We start from the raw sequence: 19,469 nt of genomic DNA on the forward strand, positions 1-19,469 counted from the left end.
GTATGGCTACCCAACACTTCCAAAACCTGTAGCTCTGATATGCGAGACGTATTGGCTTTGCCAATGCCTGTTTCTTGTTTACACTTCTAAGTCTGCAGTGTGAAGGTGTTGTGGTTGCAGGTGTGCCGAGGACCACTAGCGATGTTGAGCTTGTCTGCAAGATAAGCAGGGTACTGGCAGTGATGGCTTTATAAATTATGTAACTGTTTTTGAAAATTGTGCAGCAACAGGGGGAGCAAATGGAGTTCCACCATGATGAAATACATACTCTTATCCTCAAACATATCCTTATATGCCTCAAAGAAACAACCCAAATTACCGACATAGTAACACATTCAAATAAATTCACTGCGATGCATCCACATTATATCTCACAATGTAGGAAACTGAATTACTAGTTGGGGGTGAAACCTTACACAAGCAGAAACCACAATCCTTGTCAGGATGAAGTCAAATTAACGTGTGCTAAACCCTCTATTAGCTTTGCACAGAGTGGCAATATGTAAAGTATCTATGCAGCACAGTAATAAAGTGAAAACACAACAGAACAAAACCCCCACACCAATTTGGAAAGATAGAGGACGTGTTAATAAATAAATCAAGACCAAAATGACAAATTGAAATTGATTTGAATTTTATTGTATGCTTAGTTACTAACAACCATTGAATAAAATACACAGATAAAGCTTGTATTTTAAATGACAGTAAAAATATTTATAAAGGTTTCATTTATCGATGTGCACATTGTCGCTGGCAAAAGGTTACAATACACATAAAGTAAATAATAAGCTATGAATTTTATCTGGGAGACACACGATTAAAAACAATAGTGTTACAGGAAGAAGATGGCAGTTTTCACTATGCGAGTTAGCTTCGTCATCGGGGTTTCGCAATGCAATTTCTTGTATGACACAAGTCACGATTTTTTAATTGTCTACACATTTAGGGGCATATTTAAAAGCCTCTATCGCCACAGGAATGTCACTCTTCATGGCGTTCCTATGGCAATAGGGACTTTGCCTTATTTACAAGGCGGTATTAAGCACTTTATTTACAATGCGGTGGTAAGCCACTTAAAGTGGCTTAATGTGGCCTTGCAAATAGCGCCCCCGTTGAAGCTATAATAAGGGCCTTATTACGAGTTTGATGGTGCGGCAGTGGGACCGCCCTGCTGCCACACTGACAAATCCGTGTAGAGACTGCACACTCTATTATGACATTTTAAGTAATTGGAAGGATTTTCCTTTTGCGCTCCCATGGCAGTGCCTATAAAATAGACACCGCAATCGGAACATCGATGGAAGTTCCAGCAGGGCGGGACTGTGTGCATCCACAAGGTGAAAGGCACAAAGGGGCCCTGCAACCCCCCCTTTCTTTCCTTACAGCCACTGTTTTCATGGAAGAAACCATTTAAATAGGAGGCAGCGCTGAAATTAAGACCATGGATAACCTGGTCTTAACATGGCGGAACGAGGAGAAATGCTTTATTTCTCCTAGTTTTTGCTGTTCTAAGAGCGCTACATTTTACAGCACACATAGAAACAGCAGAACACCATGAATGATTGTCTATGTGTAGGAAGGTGTCCCTTCCTGCACGTAAACAATCATTAAAAATGGCGATTTGCAGCTCCTATGTGTGCTGCACAATGCAGAACACATAGGAGTTGCAAATTCCCATTCTGATTTGCCATTCTGCACATAATCAAACATTACCTCAATGCAGGCACCCTTGCACAATCGTGCAAGGGTGCCTGTGTTGATGCTAGGCAGCTGAATTTAGCACCAGTACAGGGCGAAACGCAGGGATATGCAGTATTCTTGCAAATACAGTGCATCCCTGAATTTCTAAAGTGGCGGAGCGCGGCACTAGCCATTTTGGGGCTGAACCGCGCGTAGTCATATGCTTGTAAATATGCCCCTTAGACTTGTGGTTCCCCCATTGAAGCATGCATTTACTGTTTGCCGGCATGTTCACACTCCAAATGTTGTGAAACTATGGCGCAAATGGTGTTGATGCTCATTTAGGGATGCTGAACGGATACAAATCATGTGAATTAAAGTTTCAGGGGCTTGGTTGCAACCTCTGCAGAAAAGACAAAAATCCTATCACTAGATCCGGAAATATGTTTTTTTAATGATATACATGAAAAGAATGTAAAAAAGCACAAAATGTCATCTGCAGATACCTGGGTGCGCTACACTTGGAAAAAGTCACAAGCCCAAGCTGACTGCAATGGAAAATGGGCCATCTACAGGGACCCATCTATACCCTATGAAGAGTACCTTAAATTCTGATTGCAAAGAGTTGGGATCGGGGGTGCGTTGTACAGCCAAGGCAATGCTATGTCCTGCTTTGGGATGTGTTTGACAGGGTTGGTTCTGTGGAGCTGCGAGGCTGCTATGCATGGGCCTGCATCGGGTATGCATTGTGCAGCGTCGATTCAGATAGGGCTGCTTTATGAAGTCCTTTCATTGAGAAACTCCATGCAGCAGTGGCAACATGTCGGTTCTGCTCAGAGTTGTGCTGCATGGCAGAGGAGATGCACCAGTTCTGCGGGATCCACAGATGGAATTCCAGAGCAGCTTCAAGCTCCCTTACAAGGGTCCATAACCGGGGTGGCACCACTTGGCAGGGTAGGACTTACAGATAGCAGAGTGCAGGTGCTGGGTTCAAGGTTGTTAGAGCCTTCTGTCCCTGAGTCTTCAGTCAGGTGGCCAGCCAACACGCCATTAGAGCCATTCTGAAGTTCTGGGTTGAAAATATACAGGTCCAATCCTACGCCCCCAGGCAACAGGGCAGTAGGTAACTAGTAAGCACAGCAGGCCAGCAGTCATTCAGAGCTGTAGTCCAACAGAGTGGCAGTCCTTTCAGCAGCAGAGCAGTTGAGGTCTGATGTCCAACATTTATACGTGTGCCCACTTCATAGTAGAGGAACCTTCCGGAGGTGTCCACCCTTCTGAGATGTCAGGCATCCCATTCGTCACTGTCTTGGCCCCAGCTTGCCTGTGGTCACAATAGACTAAAGTCAAACTCTTTGTGAGAGTGCTCAGGCAGAGTCTTTGTGATGTGCAAGTGTGGCATGTTACAACTCCTCTCCCTATGTAAATGGGAAAGGCACATCCTGTTAGCATGTAGCTTCCTTTTGTCTCACTGTCTGGGAGCAATACACGAAAACCAACTGCCACCTGTACCTTGTCATATGGCTCAGGATAAGGCTGCAGGTGCCAAATCATTTAGACAAGAAAATGTCAGCTTTGGCGTTGTCAGAATTGTGATTACATTTCAAACTTTACCATTAAAGAGGGTTTTTAGTTACATATATTTAGACAACAAACTCAACTTATCTACATTCTCCCATTTGGAATTACAGCCTATTAAATGTAATAAGGTAGCTCTAATGTTATCCCATGGGGTAGGTAGGCCTTGCAGTACTGAAAATATCTATAGCAGTTTTTCACTACCAGGGCATGTAAAACTTAAAAGTACATGTCCAACTTTTTAAATACATTGAACCCTTCCCTCTGGGCTGTTCAGGATACACCCTATGTGACACTTATACATATTAAAAACGTAGGCTTAGGCCTACTAAAAGGTTAATTTTGCCAAGTCAAAACAGCAGGTTAAAACTGTGCACACAGGTTGCAATAGCAGGCGTGAGATATGTTAAAAGGGATACTTAAATTGGTGGCACAATATGTACTTGAGGCCCACTAGTCGAATTTAATTGACAGGTCCTGGGTACATGCAGTGCCACTTTACTGGGGACTCGCAGGTAAACAAAATAGGCCGATAGTTTTAAGCCAATTGTACCATGTTTAAAGGAGAGCACACATCACGTAATCACTAGTTAGCAGTGGTAAAGTGCACAGGATCATAAAAGCCAACAAACATGGATTGAGAAAACAGGAGTGTGAAGTCAAAAAGTTTGGGAATGACTCTTTCGAAAGAGCCAAGTATAACACTATGTTTGTTATTTAAACTTTATTCAAAAATACAATTAAGCACATAAATTGTATTGAATAAGGCAAATGTGCAGGTCTTTGGAATCGTTAAGGAATAGTATATTTGATATTCAAATATATCACATTTTTGGATTCATGAAAATTGTTGTCTGCCTGTTTTTCTCAGAGGTGCAAACCCAAAAGATGTGGGTTTAACTTTCTGTTTTGCAAGTCACATATTCCTTTGCAGTAAAACATAATAGGGGTGAGCATGTTTTGTTCTCCACAAAGATGACATTTCAATCTACTAATAGAAACAGTTAACCACCTACCCTTCCTCTCAGGTTGTATAAAATTTAAAGTCTGGTTTGTATCATTGAAGGAATGAATGTCTCTCATTCTTAAAAGCTACTGTGATTCCTATAACGTTTTTATTTTGCTCACTGACTATATAAGTACAAAGTAATTCCTTAAAAATCCAGTTTGACAATGTCCCTGTTATGCATCAATACAAGACAAAATACTGGGACATGGCAGACTGGATTAATCTAGCTTGCGTTGAAAAAAAATTCAGATCTGAACAAATCACTACTATTGGGATTCCCTTGTTTAAATCTAGCAATCACTGCTAAGTTAAAGCCTCTACTTTGTCAATCGAGTTTGTAGAACATAGTCACTGGATAAGCCCTAACGAATGAGGACAGATCTCCACCACTGAAGTTTAGGCTGCACAGTAATAGCCCATTGGCTATGTTCATTATAAATGCAGTTAGATTCTTGAAAGAAACTCACATTTTAAATGCAGTGATATGAAGTTAGATGTGGTTTTCAACTTGTGGTCACTGATGGACCTAATGCCTTTATGTGTTAATGCTCAAAATGTATGTGTATGTTTCTTAAGACGTTCTTTAGAGCTGGTTCTCATTTGCATTCTTGGCTAAAATGGCCATCATTTTTTTTAGCCCCATGACTGCATGGTCCTCTAATAGAAGACAGTTCTCATAGAAATGCACTTTTTTTTTGCCTGCTTGAGGCATGGAGAATTTGTAGAAATTGTTTTCAGATACGCAAGCAACTCCACTTGAAGATGTTAAACAGTTGAGGGACTCCCCCCGTTCAGATCCGAGGCCACCGAAGTCATCTGCGGCGTACCACAAGGATCATCACTCAGCCTCACCCTCTTCAATGTCTACATGAGCCCCCTCGCAGCCATCGCACGCCAACAGAACCTCAACATCATCTCCTATGCCGATGACACCCAGCTGATCCTCTCCCTCACCAACGACCCCGCCACCGCCAGAACCAGCCTACAAGAAGCGATGAAAGACGTCGCCGAGTGGGTGAAGAACAGCCGCCTGAAACTGAACTCAGACAAGACGGAAGTCCTCATCCTGGGATCATTGCCCTCCGCCTGGGACGACTCCTGGTGGCCCCCTGCCCTAGGCACCGCTCCCAAGCCAACGGACCACGCACGCAACCTGGGCTTCATCCTGGACTCCTCCCTCTCGATGACCAGACAAGTCAACGCCATCTCGTCGTCGTGCTTCAACACCCTGCGTATGCTCCGAAAGATCTTCCGGTGGATCCCCACCGAAACCAGGAAGACGGTCACCCAGGCACTCGTCACAAGCCGACTGGACTACGGAAACACCCTCTACGCCGGAACCACAGCCAATCTTCAGAAAAGACTCCAACGCATCCAGAACACCTCCGCACGACTCATCCTGGACATCCCCCGACACAGCCACATCCCCGGACACCTGAGAGACCTGCACTGGCTCCCCGTCAGCAAGAGGATCACGTTCAGACTCCTCACCCACGCACACAAGGCTCTCCATGATCTGGGTCCCAGGTACCTCAACAACCGCCTGACCTTCTACACTCCCACCCGCCAGCTTCGATCCACCAGCCTTGCCCTCGCCGCCATTCCACGCATCCGCAGAGCCACCACCGGAGGAAGGTCCTTCTCCTACCTGGCAGCCAAGACATGGAACTCCCTCCCCATCCACTTCCGGATGACCCAGGACCATCTATCCTTCAGGAAGCAACTCAAGACCTGGCTCTTCGAGCAGTAGCAGACCCCCCCCCCCGCGCCTCGAGACCCCTCCGGGTGAGTAGCGCGCTATACAAATGCTATGATTGATTGATTAAAATGAAGCCATGTCTCATTAGGGGGTTGGCAACAGATCCTACTAATATTCTCTGCTGCTGTTGAGGACCTATTTAATGGGCAGGAATTGATGTGAAATTGGGGTGTAATATATACTACTACTACACTGAGTGCGTAATTTAGAGTTTGTGGGATGTGTTACTCTTTCGCAAACATGGCAGATACGCCATCCGCCATAATTTGAGTGCAGTACATCCTATGTTCCCTCACTTCTGATATTTGGGTTCCCTCCTTGATTCTTCATGTTACCCATTTTCTAGCTCTTTCCTATTCCTTCTTATGTAGTTGTTGGCTGGTTGTTTAGTGATATCGAATCCTATATCCCAAGCACTTGCAATATTTCATATAATATTTCACATTGTTATAGCAAAGTTCAATCTCACAAAAATCCTTTGATTTCCAGTTTTCTTATCTTCAAGTTTCTTTAATACTTAGCCTCAGAGCCCGAGCCAACAAGTGTTCGTCACTGCATGGGATACACCCGCTACTTCATCAGGGCTAGAATACAGATAAAGGCCTCATATGTAATTAGTTACATCTCATAATATTGCTGATAACCCCTTAACATGATGACATCTGTGGCCGATTACTGTACACTTTAATCATACATAATCCGTGACTGTTCAGTGGACACTCATGCACATTCATAGGGTTTGCTAATATCAAACACATTTCCATGAGCTAAATCACACTGTATTAATAATTATTGTCCTTCAATATCAGAATGATGGTTAGTCCTGAGTAATAATACAGCTTGGTAATCCTGTCATGTTATACATAAAATTAATTTTATTTTGTTTCTGATAGTAAAAATTTTAATCAGTGGTAGGAGTCTGTTTTATTCATAGATCCCCAATAAGTAAAACCAGTGTCCTGAGAGAGAACTCAGGTCTAAGACTATAGTATATATACCTGTCAATGTCTTCAAATTTTACTTCAATCTAGAAAAATATTTTTTATTACTAAATTTGCCTGGTCATATAAATAGACATATGTCGTAGTACGAGGCACTCTAATTTTAAAAACAGACATGTTCCTTGTGTCCGGTTGTAATTAACTCCCGGTCCATCCAAAGTGAGGGCTAGTGTCTACAGTTGAGATTATTTTACAGATCGCCTATATAAACTATATAAACGGCCCCTAGTCTATCACTTATTTAACTATTGTACCCTTCTGTGAAATGTGGATCATCTCCTAATTCATTTCCTGCCATATTCCACAATGTCTTTTATTTATTAATACTTGTCTTCAGCATCAATTCTGAGTTTTCAATATTTTGATTGCTAATCTTATACTTATAATCATATACCTGATGTGTTAAGATTCTGCCTAGCCAGGTGGATATCTTCCTTTTACTCAAGCTACAAATGTCGCCCTTGTCTTGATCTTCTTATGGTGGTCCTCTACCATCTCATAATAGAATTATTCAAATTCACTTAAAGAAACACCTCACAAAGCCCCACAGTAATGAAACCTGATTAAATTTCACCATAACAACACCCCTGTCTTCCCATTGTTCCTCCTTCTTCATCTAATCACTCCTCTCTTGCTATCAGTGTTACAAAATAGTTTTCGCACATCACGATTGCTGTATGCTGGCAGTTCGAAGATGCATTACTGAACTAAGGGGTCCATTATGATGTAGGGCAGATCGCCACCGCCATGCGGGTGGTGGTGATCCACCCTACATCATACCCTGCCCGCCACCCATTTCCCCCGCCATATTAGTATGGCCATCATTTTTTTGAGCCCCATGACTGCATGGTCCTCTAATAGAAGACAGTTCTCATAGAAATGCACTTTTTTTTTGCCTGCTTGAGGCATGGAGAATTTGTAGAAATTGTTTTCAGATACGCAAACAACTCCACTTGAAGATGTTAAACAGTTGAGGGACTCCCCCCGTTCAGATCCGAGGCCCCCGAAGTCATCTGCAGCGTACCACAAGGATCATCACTCAGCCTCACCCACTTCAATGTCTACATGAGCCCCCTCGCAGCCATCGCACGCCAACACAACCTCAACATCATCTCCTATGCCGATGACACCCAGCTGATCCTCTCCCTCACCAACGACCCCGCCACCGCCAGAACCAGCCTACACGAAGCGATGAAAGACATCGCCGAGTGGATGAAGAACAGCCCCCGGCGGACAGAAAGACCATCTGTGACCGGGTGGAAAAGGGGCTTCAAATGGTGGCGGTGTCTGCTGGACACCGCCATCCATATTAGGAAGGCAGCGGGAAGCAGCCTTTCCATGGCAAAGGCATGCGGTGTACTGATTTGGGGGCCCATTCCGGGCCCCCAGGATGTTGGGTGGTGAGGGGGGCACATGGGGGGTACCTATGTTACCCCCCTGCATTTGCATGGACGACGTGGCAGGCATAGCGCGGTGCCTGCCACATTGTGCATGCAAATGCACACATGCCTTTTTTGTATTGCGACGGGTGTTGCTGACAACACCACCAACCCCAATACAAAAAATGCCGGATGCACCCACCAGTGTGACGGGCGTATCCTAATTGTGCTGGTGGGACCACCGCACCCTTAGCGGGTGGTCCCATTTCCCGGAGTGATGGCGGGCGAATAAAGTCCGCCCGCCATCATAATAGACCACATAGTTTTGGTTGGATGGATATAATCTGTTACTATAGTTGACATAAGACCTGCTCCGTTTACCTATCATCATCCTGCATTGTTTTCTAAAAGTTGGATTACTGCTAAAAGAGATCTTGTGAAATACTTCCATTTTGTTTACAACGTTGCGTCCATACTATACAGTTGCCTGACCGGATACCGAATCTTGCCCTGAAGGAGCCTGTAACCAGGCGAAGCGTGTTGGCTGCGCATTCTGCATTTGATGCAGAATATATGGAATAACGATATACAGAATCAAATGAAAGAAGAGAATCATTGTTTTCATTTCTTCTTCCGTGTTCCGTGCTGACTGTCATACATGTACTCTGTTTTGTTGCCTCTGGATTGTGTTTGAATTGATATAATAGTTCTTCAGTCCGGACTCCTTTAGTAACAGTGTTGATGTAACGTACTCCTACCCCTCTCACTGGTCCAGAATAAAAGAAAGGAGCAAAGTGCTCCTACCTCTAATAGTTTCCCCATTTTTAAACAAGCAAAATCTCTCCCCCAGATACAGAAATACAAGGGATTCCATACGTGTGTGTTAATCACAGTTGGATCAACATTTTAAATAATTTTTTTTCATGAATTAACTTGGATGCTCCTATAATTGTGGTTCCGTCCTGATGATGACCATCGACGCATACATGTGGCCCAAATTGAGAGGACACAATTTTGCTTTGTGTTGTTTTTCGTCTTGTTCTGAACTTCCCATTGTGTATAATTATTCCCTCAGTCACATTGTGATTACACTTAGCATTGTTAACTTTTTGTTTCTGTACCGTGTTTAGCGCCAATGTTTTTGTATGTCTTTAAATCTAATTATTTATCTATTAAGACATTTTGTATGAATTGAATTTATACATAGGCATTTTGCAATTTGCTTTTTGGATTGTACATACGTATTCTTTTTTCTTTCTTTGATTCTTTCCTTTTGAATAGTATAAGTATTCTTCTTTGATGTATGTTTTGTATATATAAATGTTAGCCTTGAACTCTTGTTAGGATTCTACTATTGTCTGCCCCTGGTTCAGATCTCAAGGTTGCCCCTATTGTTGATAATTGTGTAATTCCTTTAGACGGAATACCAGCAGTTTTCATGACAGTGCAACATGGCTCAAAAGTATGAGGTCCCATTTCATTTTCAAACCAACATTTTGTATCTTTCATTGACCATTATTCCACCCCTTCATTTTGCTTTAACTACTCAAAGCCATCATGATCATCATAGACTATAGCTCTGTCCCTTTATTATGAAACATTTTTGTTGGCTACACTACCTGGCTTTTCTAGCATTGTCAACCAACAAAAAAATAGCTGAGGGATATGTTTGTTAAAAGGTACTTCAGTGCTAACGGGTCTGAAGTGATGTATTGCGTTTGTCTTTATTTTATGAAAAAGATTAAGGGGAGGCATATCTGGCATCCCCAAAAATTAGAATTTTTTTATAGTCATGCAGACCACCAGTGCCGCCAATTCAAGTGACTCTGCAGGAGGACAGTCAGTTGGAGGGGAGAAGCAGTGGCAGAGACAGTTGGTCGTAAGTCACATTACTTATTTAATGACAATTACTATTATGCTCACTAGCTACAAGGGCATCGTTGTGACTTGTAATCAAGAACCCCCCCACTTTACAAGCTGCAGCAGTGGTTGAGTTATGGGATCTTCTACCTGCAACTCAGCAAAATCTCACAAAATAAACGCTAACAATTATGACCTGAGGGAAACAGGAAAGAACAGAATGTTATGGGATAGATGGGTGAAAGGATGATTGAAAGGGTGGCTACTGAATGGATAGATAATGGATTAGAAATTGTGGTGAAAGTCTAGTTGAGAGAAATTAAAGCTTAAATAATGGTGGCTATGGGTATACAAGAATGAAAGTATGAATGACTAATTGGATTGCTTGGATGAATAAGCAGGGGAGCTCTTCTGAAGAGGGGCATGCTTCTCACCTACTACACTTACTTTGTTTTATGGATATCAAAGATATGGCTAACAATGGGGGTTGTTTTTTTTTCATTTTTGTTCTATTCCCTTGACTCACTGTATTTGTTAAGCGAGGCATATATGTAACCTACCCATCATCATTCAACCGTCACCTCCTTGCCCATGGCATTTTGCCTCCCATGACCATAGTGCGGCATGGCTCAATTCATGACTGCAGTGTTGAATGTGAAATGTGCATCTGCTTCAGTTAATGCAGCCTTTACAAAGTTTTCAATGCACTGCAAACCAAACACACAAGGTGTGTTTCACTTCGACCACTCAGTCACCTCTTAGTACTTCACGTCTTTATTCTTTCCTAAGTTCCTCTCTCCCCCTACCAAAAAAATTGAAACATCGATACTTGGCATGTGCCACATTTTATGGCCATGTGAAGTGATTCCAAAATATATTTAATGGTTTCCCATAAGAGATTTATTGTATGCCTGTTCATATTTTTAGAAAACACTATGACAGAGGCAATACAAAAGGGTGGCTCCCTGTGGGGAATTACAGCACAGTACCTTATTACTTCCACATCCACCTGCTACTATGAAGATAAGTGTCCCAAAGCTTCTGCCCCCATGGGCACTCCACGCATAATGTCCACCACTCACAAGTACAATGCTACCCGAGGGGAATAGCACTACTGTACTCTATTCCATCCACCTCCACCTCCTACTATCAAGCTTAATGTCTCAAAGTTATTGCCCCCTTGCGCTCTCTAAACATAACAAGTATTACTACTCTCTGGAATAAAGACAATGCCCAGTTTTCCATCTCACAATATAATTGGAAGGAGTCACTGACCTGCTGTATCTGGTATGCATTGACAAACCAATTTTCCACACTATTCCCAGATGGAATGAATAACTTTATTTGAGTGGACTGTTTCACCAGCTTGTCAAGAAAAATTAAAACAAAAACTGTATTTATTCTACACATACACAACCACATCTGCATCCTCGCTAGAACAGAATGGAAAGTGTTCCTTCCCACACCATAGTAATCGGGACTTCAATCACAGCACTCCATCTCGTGGGCGAGAACGCAGTGCCGAGCCCCCTCACCTCACCCAATAACAAAATGAGATGGTGCACGGTCGACGCAGGATCTGTTAGGACACGCCTCCTTCCCTGGGCCACCAGCTGAGTATTTTACCAATGCCGGCTCTCTCCCTCCTGAGACAAGCAGGGGAGCGGAGCGCATTAGGTCTCCAATGGGGATGGACCTTTGACAAAGTAACTGTTGTCCTTTTTTTGACACCCAAACAACTGGCACAAGATCATAACACGTGGAGGTTCCTTCACATTGACTCTATGTCTAAATAACTATACTGTCAAACTTTGTCTTTTTTTCCCTTTACTTACAGAGTGTGACTATAAGGCCTACCTGTGGTAGCGCTCTAGTGTTCCGCTACCGGAACAGGAAGCAGGGGACAGGAAGCGGAAGGCGGCCATTTTATATCGGCGCCGACCGCGAAAGTGAGAGGAGCTTTCTCCCGGCGCTCCGGAAAATAAAGGCAATTACATTCAGCAATTCGAGTCGGTGTGATCAATTAACACATTACAATGGCGACGAGGGTCAGGGATTAGACCACACGCGCGCAGCACACGACAGGAGCGACCACGTGAGTCCCGAAATCGGAATACATCCAAAAAAATAAAAAAATAAAATAAAATAAAATTTCTTCCGGAGCGTGGCAGAGGAGCAAAGGGGCCTCACTGAAAAAAAAAAAAATACAATAATAATTTGGAAAACATACGGCCTGGTGGGCCATCCAGAGCCAGTGGTACACAAAGAAAGGAACATCCCGTTCCGCAGCAGAGAGGCAGTACAAACAGAATTGGACCGGTTGGAAAGAGAAGGAGTAATCCGAGCCATAGAAAGTGCAGAATGGCTTTCACCTCTGGTTGTAGCTCAGAAGCCAAATGGTAAAGTGAGGCTGTGCGTAGACTTAAGGGAACTGAACAAAAACATTGTAATCGACAAATTTCCCTTGCCCCGAATCAATGAGATGCTAGCCAAGACTAAGGACATCAAATGGTTCTCCACCGTGGATCTGTCGTCTGCGTACCACCAAGTACGACTGCATTCTTCGTGCTGCCATCTCACGTCTTTCATCACGCCCTTCGGCTGTTACGAGTTCGTGAGAATGCCATTCGGACTAGCATCTGCAGCGGCGGTTTTCCAGAAGCTAATGCACAAGTTGCTGAAGGATGTGGAGGATGTGCAGTTTTTCCAAGATGACATCCTGGTGATGGGGAGGACCAAACAGGATCACAATGAGAAGCTCCACAAGGTGCTGAAGACTCTCCAGGAAAATGGTCTAACGGCAGAATGGACAAAATGCAAGCTCGGGATGCAATCTGTCACGTACCTGGGTCATGAAGTTAGCGAAAACGGGATCAAGCCAAAAAGAGCGAATATGAAGGCCATTCAAGATGCCCCCACGCCCAGCAAGAAAGAAGACGTTCGGTCATTCTTGGGGATGGCCGAGTACTACAGTAAATTTGTTCCCCACTTTGCTACGAAAACGCATCTACTACGTCAACTCCTGAAGGAGAAGAACAAGTTCGTATTGAGCCAGGAAGAACAGACGGAGTTTGACGCCCTAAAACAAGAACTGAGTACTGCCATTCCCCTGAAAGGATTCGACCCGGGAGCGGAGTCCATCCTCACTACAGATGCCAGTGACCGGGCCCTAGGAGCTGTTCTAATGCAGAAGGCGGACAACGGAGAAATTACGACGGTCAGCTTCGCCTCGAGGTCCCTCACGTCCAACGAGGAGAAGTACAGCGTCATAGAGAAGGAGATGCTGGCGGTGGTGTGGGCGATGGAGAGATTCAGGCAGTACTTGTGGGGAGCGAAGTTCTTGGTGAGGACGGACCACAAGCCCTTGGTCCGAGTACTGACGTCAAGCGGCCATGCTCACGCAACACCCAGAATAGCCAAAATGACCATTAGACTGCTGGATTTCGTGTACGAGGTGGAACACATCCCGGGTCCGCAGAACAAAGTGGCGGACTTCCTGAGCAGAGCAGCAGCGATGGAAGACATGGATAGCAGTGAGATACAAGGATGGGAAGGATACGTGGTAGCCACTATCCAGGACACAGAAGAAGTGATCAGTGCCCAAGAGTGGGAAGAAGCATACAAGGAAGACGCCGACCTAGAGGCCATCAAAGGATACGTGGTCCATGGGTGGCCAGAAAAACGACACCTTAAGGAAGAACTGAGAAAGTACTGGGAAGTAAGGGATGAACTATCGCTTGCGGAAAACCCTACATTCCTGCTCAGAGGCGACAAGGTGATTCCTCCGCAAAGCATAGTGGAGCACCTAATGAACTTACTGCATGAAGGACACCAGGGCATCACCAAGACCAAAGCCCGTGCCAGACAAGCGTACTGGTGGCCAGCCATTGACGCGCAGGTAGAACGACATGTGCGGCGATGTGAGTCATGCGCCAAGGCTGATAAATCTCAGAGCATGTTAAGGCCACCGTTAGGAAAATTTCCGGTGCCGGATGGGCCCTGGGAAATGGTTTCTGTGGACATTATGGGACCCGTCCTCAACAAAGAAGGGACACCGAAGAATATAGTGGTTCTCATTGATAAATATTCCAAATGGCCCGAGGTAGAGATTATGGAAAGTGTGGACACTGACGCGGTGGTGCGATTTTTACATACCACATTCGTCAGGGAAGGCATTCCTAAAATGATCACGTGTGATAATGGACCGCAGTTCACATCAGCGAAGTGGATAGCCTTCACGACAAGGAACGGCATAGAGGTTAAACATACGCCCATCTACCATCCTGCCGGTAACGGTCAAGTGGAACGGTTCAACCGGGTGATCATGGGCACCATTCAGGCGGCCATCAACGATGGTATGGACTGGGAGAAGGAAGTGGAAAAAATTATCTGGGCTTATCGCATCACACCAGGAAGCACGGGATACAGCCCATTTAAGGTATTGAGAGGTAGAGAAGCCTTCACGAAGGACAACACGGCATGGAGGAAATTAGTGGTGCAAAGCAAATGGTCACCGGCCGTGGTCAGAAGAAATCTGGAGAAAGCACAAGAAGTATATACGAAGCACTTCAACAAGAAACACAACGTTCAAGGAGTTGAATTAGAAACGGGAGACTGGGTAAGAGTGAAATTGGCCATCCTAAAGAAGAAAGGGGAAAGTAAATTTTCACCACCATTGCAAGTGTTGGAACCATATTCCCGGTCCGCCCTGCTTAGCGATGGAAAGGTGTGGTCACAGGACCGCATGGCCAAATGCAGCAAGATATTGAGATGGGGAAATGAGGAGGAAGAAAGTACAGAGCAAGTAGGAGAAGAAGGAGAGAGAGAAGGTAGCGGACGGAGAAATGAGAATGTAGGAGAAGGAGTGCAGCAAGTGGAAGACAGAGAAGGAGAAGGTGAGACGAGAGCAAGAACACAAAGAGTGGACAAGAGAGAAGGCAATGAGGAAGTGACGGACAAAACAAGAGATGAAGTAGGACAAAGTTCAGGCAGAGAAGAACCGGAAGGAGAAGGTAATGGTGAAGTGGTGAGAACCAGAGTCGGAAGGATGGTGAAGGTACCTGAAAGGTTCAAGGACTATGAAATGAACTGGAAGTAAGGACTATATTTTAATAATTGTTGATTGCATAAAGGGGGGAGATATGTGGTAGCGCTCTAGTGTTCCGCTACCGGAACAGGAAGCAGGGGACAGGAAGCGGAAGGCGGCCATTTTATATCGGCGCCGACCGCGAAAGTGAGAGGAGCTTTCTCCCGGCGCTCCGGAAAATAAAGGCAATTACATTTAGCAATTCGAGTCGGTGTGATCAATTAACACATTACACTACCCCTCTATGCCCCCCTTTGGGACCTTATGTCCTGTCATACCGGGGTGAGCATCCAAAACGTAGGTGTGATTGCGCACAAGTTTATGAGATGTTTTTGAAATTAAGTTCAAACCTTGTAGCGTGCCGCGGAGGTATCACTTTGTAGACCTTAAAGTGTTTAAATATAGTTGTGGAGTGCGTCCTCTAAACTTAGAGTTCGTCCCTCTGGGCACTGCTTATAAACTCTCAAACTGAGATTTGTTAGTGTTAATCCATTTGAAAAAAAACGAAAATTGAAGAAGATGATTTTTCCCCAAAACGATATTCAAATGTATTCCTTGTTCTTTTGCATATGTTGAAAATCACATATGTAAATGTGAAATCAGCTTTATTTTCTGTAAACTGTATATTTGTGGTCCTCTGTCGAGTACCAATACAAATAAAACTTTTTGACTTTTTTGACTTTTGACATATTATAGTGCATTTTTCAATACATTCTGTCTTGAATTCACTTTTCTGATGCTCCCAATGCATTTCGTGCCTCCTGGGCACTTCATCAGGGGAATCGATATAGTGAATGTAGCTTGCTCCTTAGGTAAACTTCGGAAAGAAAGTAAAGAGGCGCCATTCCTGGGTGAGCGCCTTAACCATATTGCCACCAAAAAACTCTCTTTTACTTATCAGTCACAACTTGATTTTAAACAGGATAAACAACTACAAATATGGGTAACATTCTGCATGTGTGTGTATGTGTGACACGTTGTGGTAACACTCATTGCACATGCCATGAATGAAATAAAAGTATTGCCTGCGTAATTTCCATAACATATATGGCAAAACCACAAACCCATGAATGTATGTCCGAGATACAATTACTCATTGGTGACCATCAGACCATACTACCCTCTGGGACTCTGCATACCATACCAGTGACTCTCAAGGTTATTCAGCAAGGAGAACATCAATAATGTAGCTTCCTTGCAATTAGCAGCATTTGGCACAACTATACATAAGTCTTAAATTGTTTTTTCTGTGTGTGAACACTCATTTTCCTTTCTCTTTCAGGAAAAACCTCGAAGAAAACAGTGGCAGGTATCAGATTTTCCCTAAACAATAACTTCATATATATTAGTGTGATACATTTTAATTGCATGATAACTCTGCACTCACGTCTCTGGTGAAAGTGACCTCTTCGCATCCTACCCTGATGAAAGCCCAAGACCATAAATAGGCCAGCATTAGGCTTTAAAGATGTTCGTGATCAGTTAGAGTCATAGGGCCATCATATCCTCCCATCCTACCACAGTCAATTTTAACCTTTAATTAAAAGATACTTTAGGAGCGGGAGAGGAATTTTATTTAAACATTACATCCCCATACTAAAATATCTTTGTGCTCACTGAAAAACGGTTGAGGCCACCCTGAGCTTTAGGAACCAGGGTGAGCTCAATGATGAAGCATGTCACTATTAGAGTGAGTGAGGGCTATAATAACAAAAGGGTCTCCCACCCTTCTCATCTTTTAACCAAGGGACACCACTAAACCAGCCAGGTGTGGAATCCTTTGGGTGTTCTGTCCCCTTTTCAGAAACCCCCTCTCCCTATCATTGTTCGTTGTTTGTTTCCTACCTTCCTAACTCCCTTTTTGTCACATAGGGACCTTAATTATTATCAAGATAGCATGAGGGAAACAGGGGAGGATGGTCCCTGTAGTTACACTTTAGTCAAGAGAATGAATCTGCTGTTTTGACATGTCTGTCTTCCTGTATCCCCGAAAGTTTAACATAGCAGCCTGACCCTTTATGGGCAAACATACGGCTAAACATGTTGACCTATAGATGTTAAAGGATCATAGTATCCTGAAACACATCTGATCATTTTCATCTTGCCATAGACCTCATTCATTAAAACAGGATCATTGGATCCATAGGCATTTTTTAATCACACCTAACTCCCTGCAGATACCTTCCAAGAGCTCCACTTACAAATGCGCAGGACCCGTCCAGTCACATTAGGTGATCTGGGTATGGGTCCAATGATGAAGCATGTCACAGGTGGTACCTGTGGGTGAGGACCCAACTACATATATATGAAAACACGTATCCAAGAAATGTGTTGTGGGCACTAATTTACCTGGGTGCCAGCTGCACACTCGCCTGTGATATTCGAACATTTTTCATGCACCACAATACAATAGGTTATATAGAGGACTAATTTGGTGTACCCTCTTTTTTTTGCAATTTCGAATTCAGAGTTTGGGAAGTTGAGGGCCCACCCGGACAAAAAAAATCTTCTCACTCCTTTGTGGTTTTTGATATAAAATGAGCCACACCTCAATAAATGAGGGAGAGGTGTGGCGCCGCGGCCAGGGCGACTGAAGCTGGAATCTGGGGATCAGGGTTCGATCCCCGGCTCCGGCGGCAGGTTAGCCCAGCACCATGCGACTCTGGGCAATAGCTTGCTTAATCTTCCCGACGGCCCCCCAGCGCCTAGAGACCCTAACGGGTGATTGTGCGCTATACAAATGTGGATTATTATTATTATTAATAAATCACACAGCTCAGGGGAACACGGTTAGAGTTTTGATAAATTGATAGGATAGGGGATTCGAGGAAAGGTAAGACAAAGACTGCACAAGGACAATATTCATCTGGACAATAGGCAGAACATCACTGTCATCAATCTCTTGTGGAAGGAAATGAAGTAAGGAGTATGACACAGTTCAGTTACATGCATTGCAAACATTCCTTCTGACCCAGAGATCCAAGTTATCAGATATCTTAATGTCCTGTCTTCTAGGTTTGAAAAAAATTAATTATAGAGGAGGCAAGCAACTCTGTCCTAAAAATACGATTGTTAAAAAAAAGTGGTACAGTATTGCAAAATTGGGTGGAGCATCTGCATTCACATCAGGAATGTCCGTCACTCTTGGGTGCTTGTCTGGACTGGTCCGGTAGACAATCAGGAGTGTTGAGCTCAGCTTTCACCTTTTCTTCATGCAGGAGATGAGAAGGCCTGTGGATTGTAAAACAGAAAATGTACTTAGGAGTCAAGGAGAAGGACACAAGGAAAGTAAGCTTCATGAGGAGTATACAAATAAAAAACAATTTGTGAATTATGTGAAGACTCAGAGGCAGATAAAAAAACAAGAAGACTCAAAGTTTAACTTTTGCCACCAGTGCAACACACACACCTAGCATCATTTCCCAAATCAACGCACCTCTCTCCATTGCACACAGCTGAGTACTAAGCCCCATAGTCATGGTTTCTCTTTGAAGCTGATAACTTCTTTCTTTTAGCTTTTGATGAGGTAGTCCTGCCCTGAGTTCTTCCATCCTCGTTACTCCAAGTAATTCCATCCACATCCTGACCTGACCCAAGCAAGATAGGCTTGGAGTGCACTGCTGTTGGAGTATTTTGTATAGGTTTTTGTTTGTTAACTAAAGTGATTGGTCTGGTCTCTAAAGAACCAGAAAAAAGGAATGGACCTTGCAAGTAAATCTCATTAAGTGTGAATGGGCCAATCACCTTCATGAGAAAAATGATCAACCATCATTAAGGCCCCAAACATTGCAAATCATCTAAATCAATTTTACAAATTACAGTTGCACACCCTCCCTCACTTTCTGCCACCACATGAATCGTCAATCATCACTGGCAATCACTCAATAATATATCACTCATTGGTGCAAAAGTTACCTGTCCCAGTACAAGCACGGTGGTAGGTACACAATTTTATCTCCTCTTTGATGCAAGCAACAGGTTGGAATTTGGCAGTCTTATAAATATAATGATCTTCTGGGGCAGCCCTTCTAGATGATGAAAAAACGTTTGGAGGGGACCTTACCAGTCAATTTTCACTAGGTATGTGTGAAAGGGCCAATCACCTTCAGTTAAAACT

The sequence above is a fragment of the Lissotriton helveticus genome, chromosome 11, assembly GCF_964261635.1.
Source record: "Lissotriton helveticus chromosome 11, aLisHel1.1, whole genome shotgun sequence".
Taxonomy (NCBI): Eukaryota; Metazoa; Chordata; class Amphibia; order Caudata; family Salamandridae; genus Lissotriton; species Lissotriton helveticus.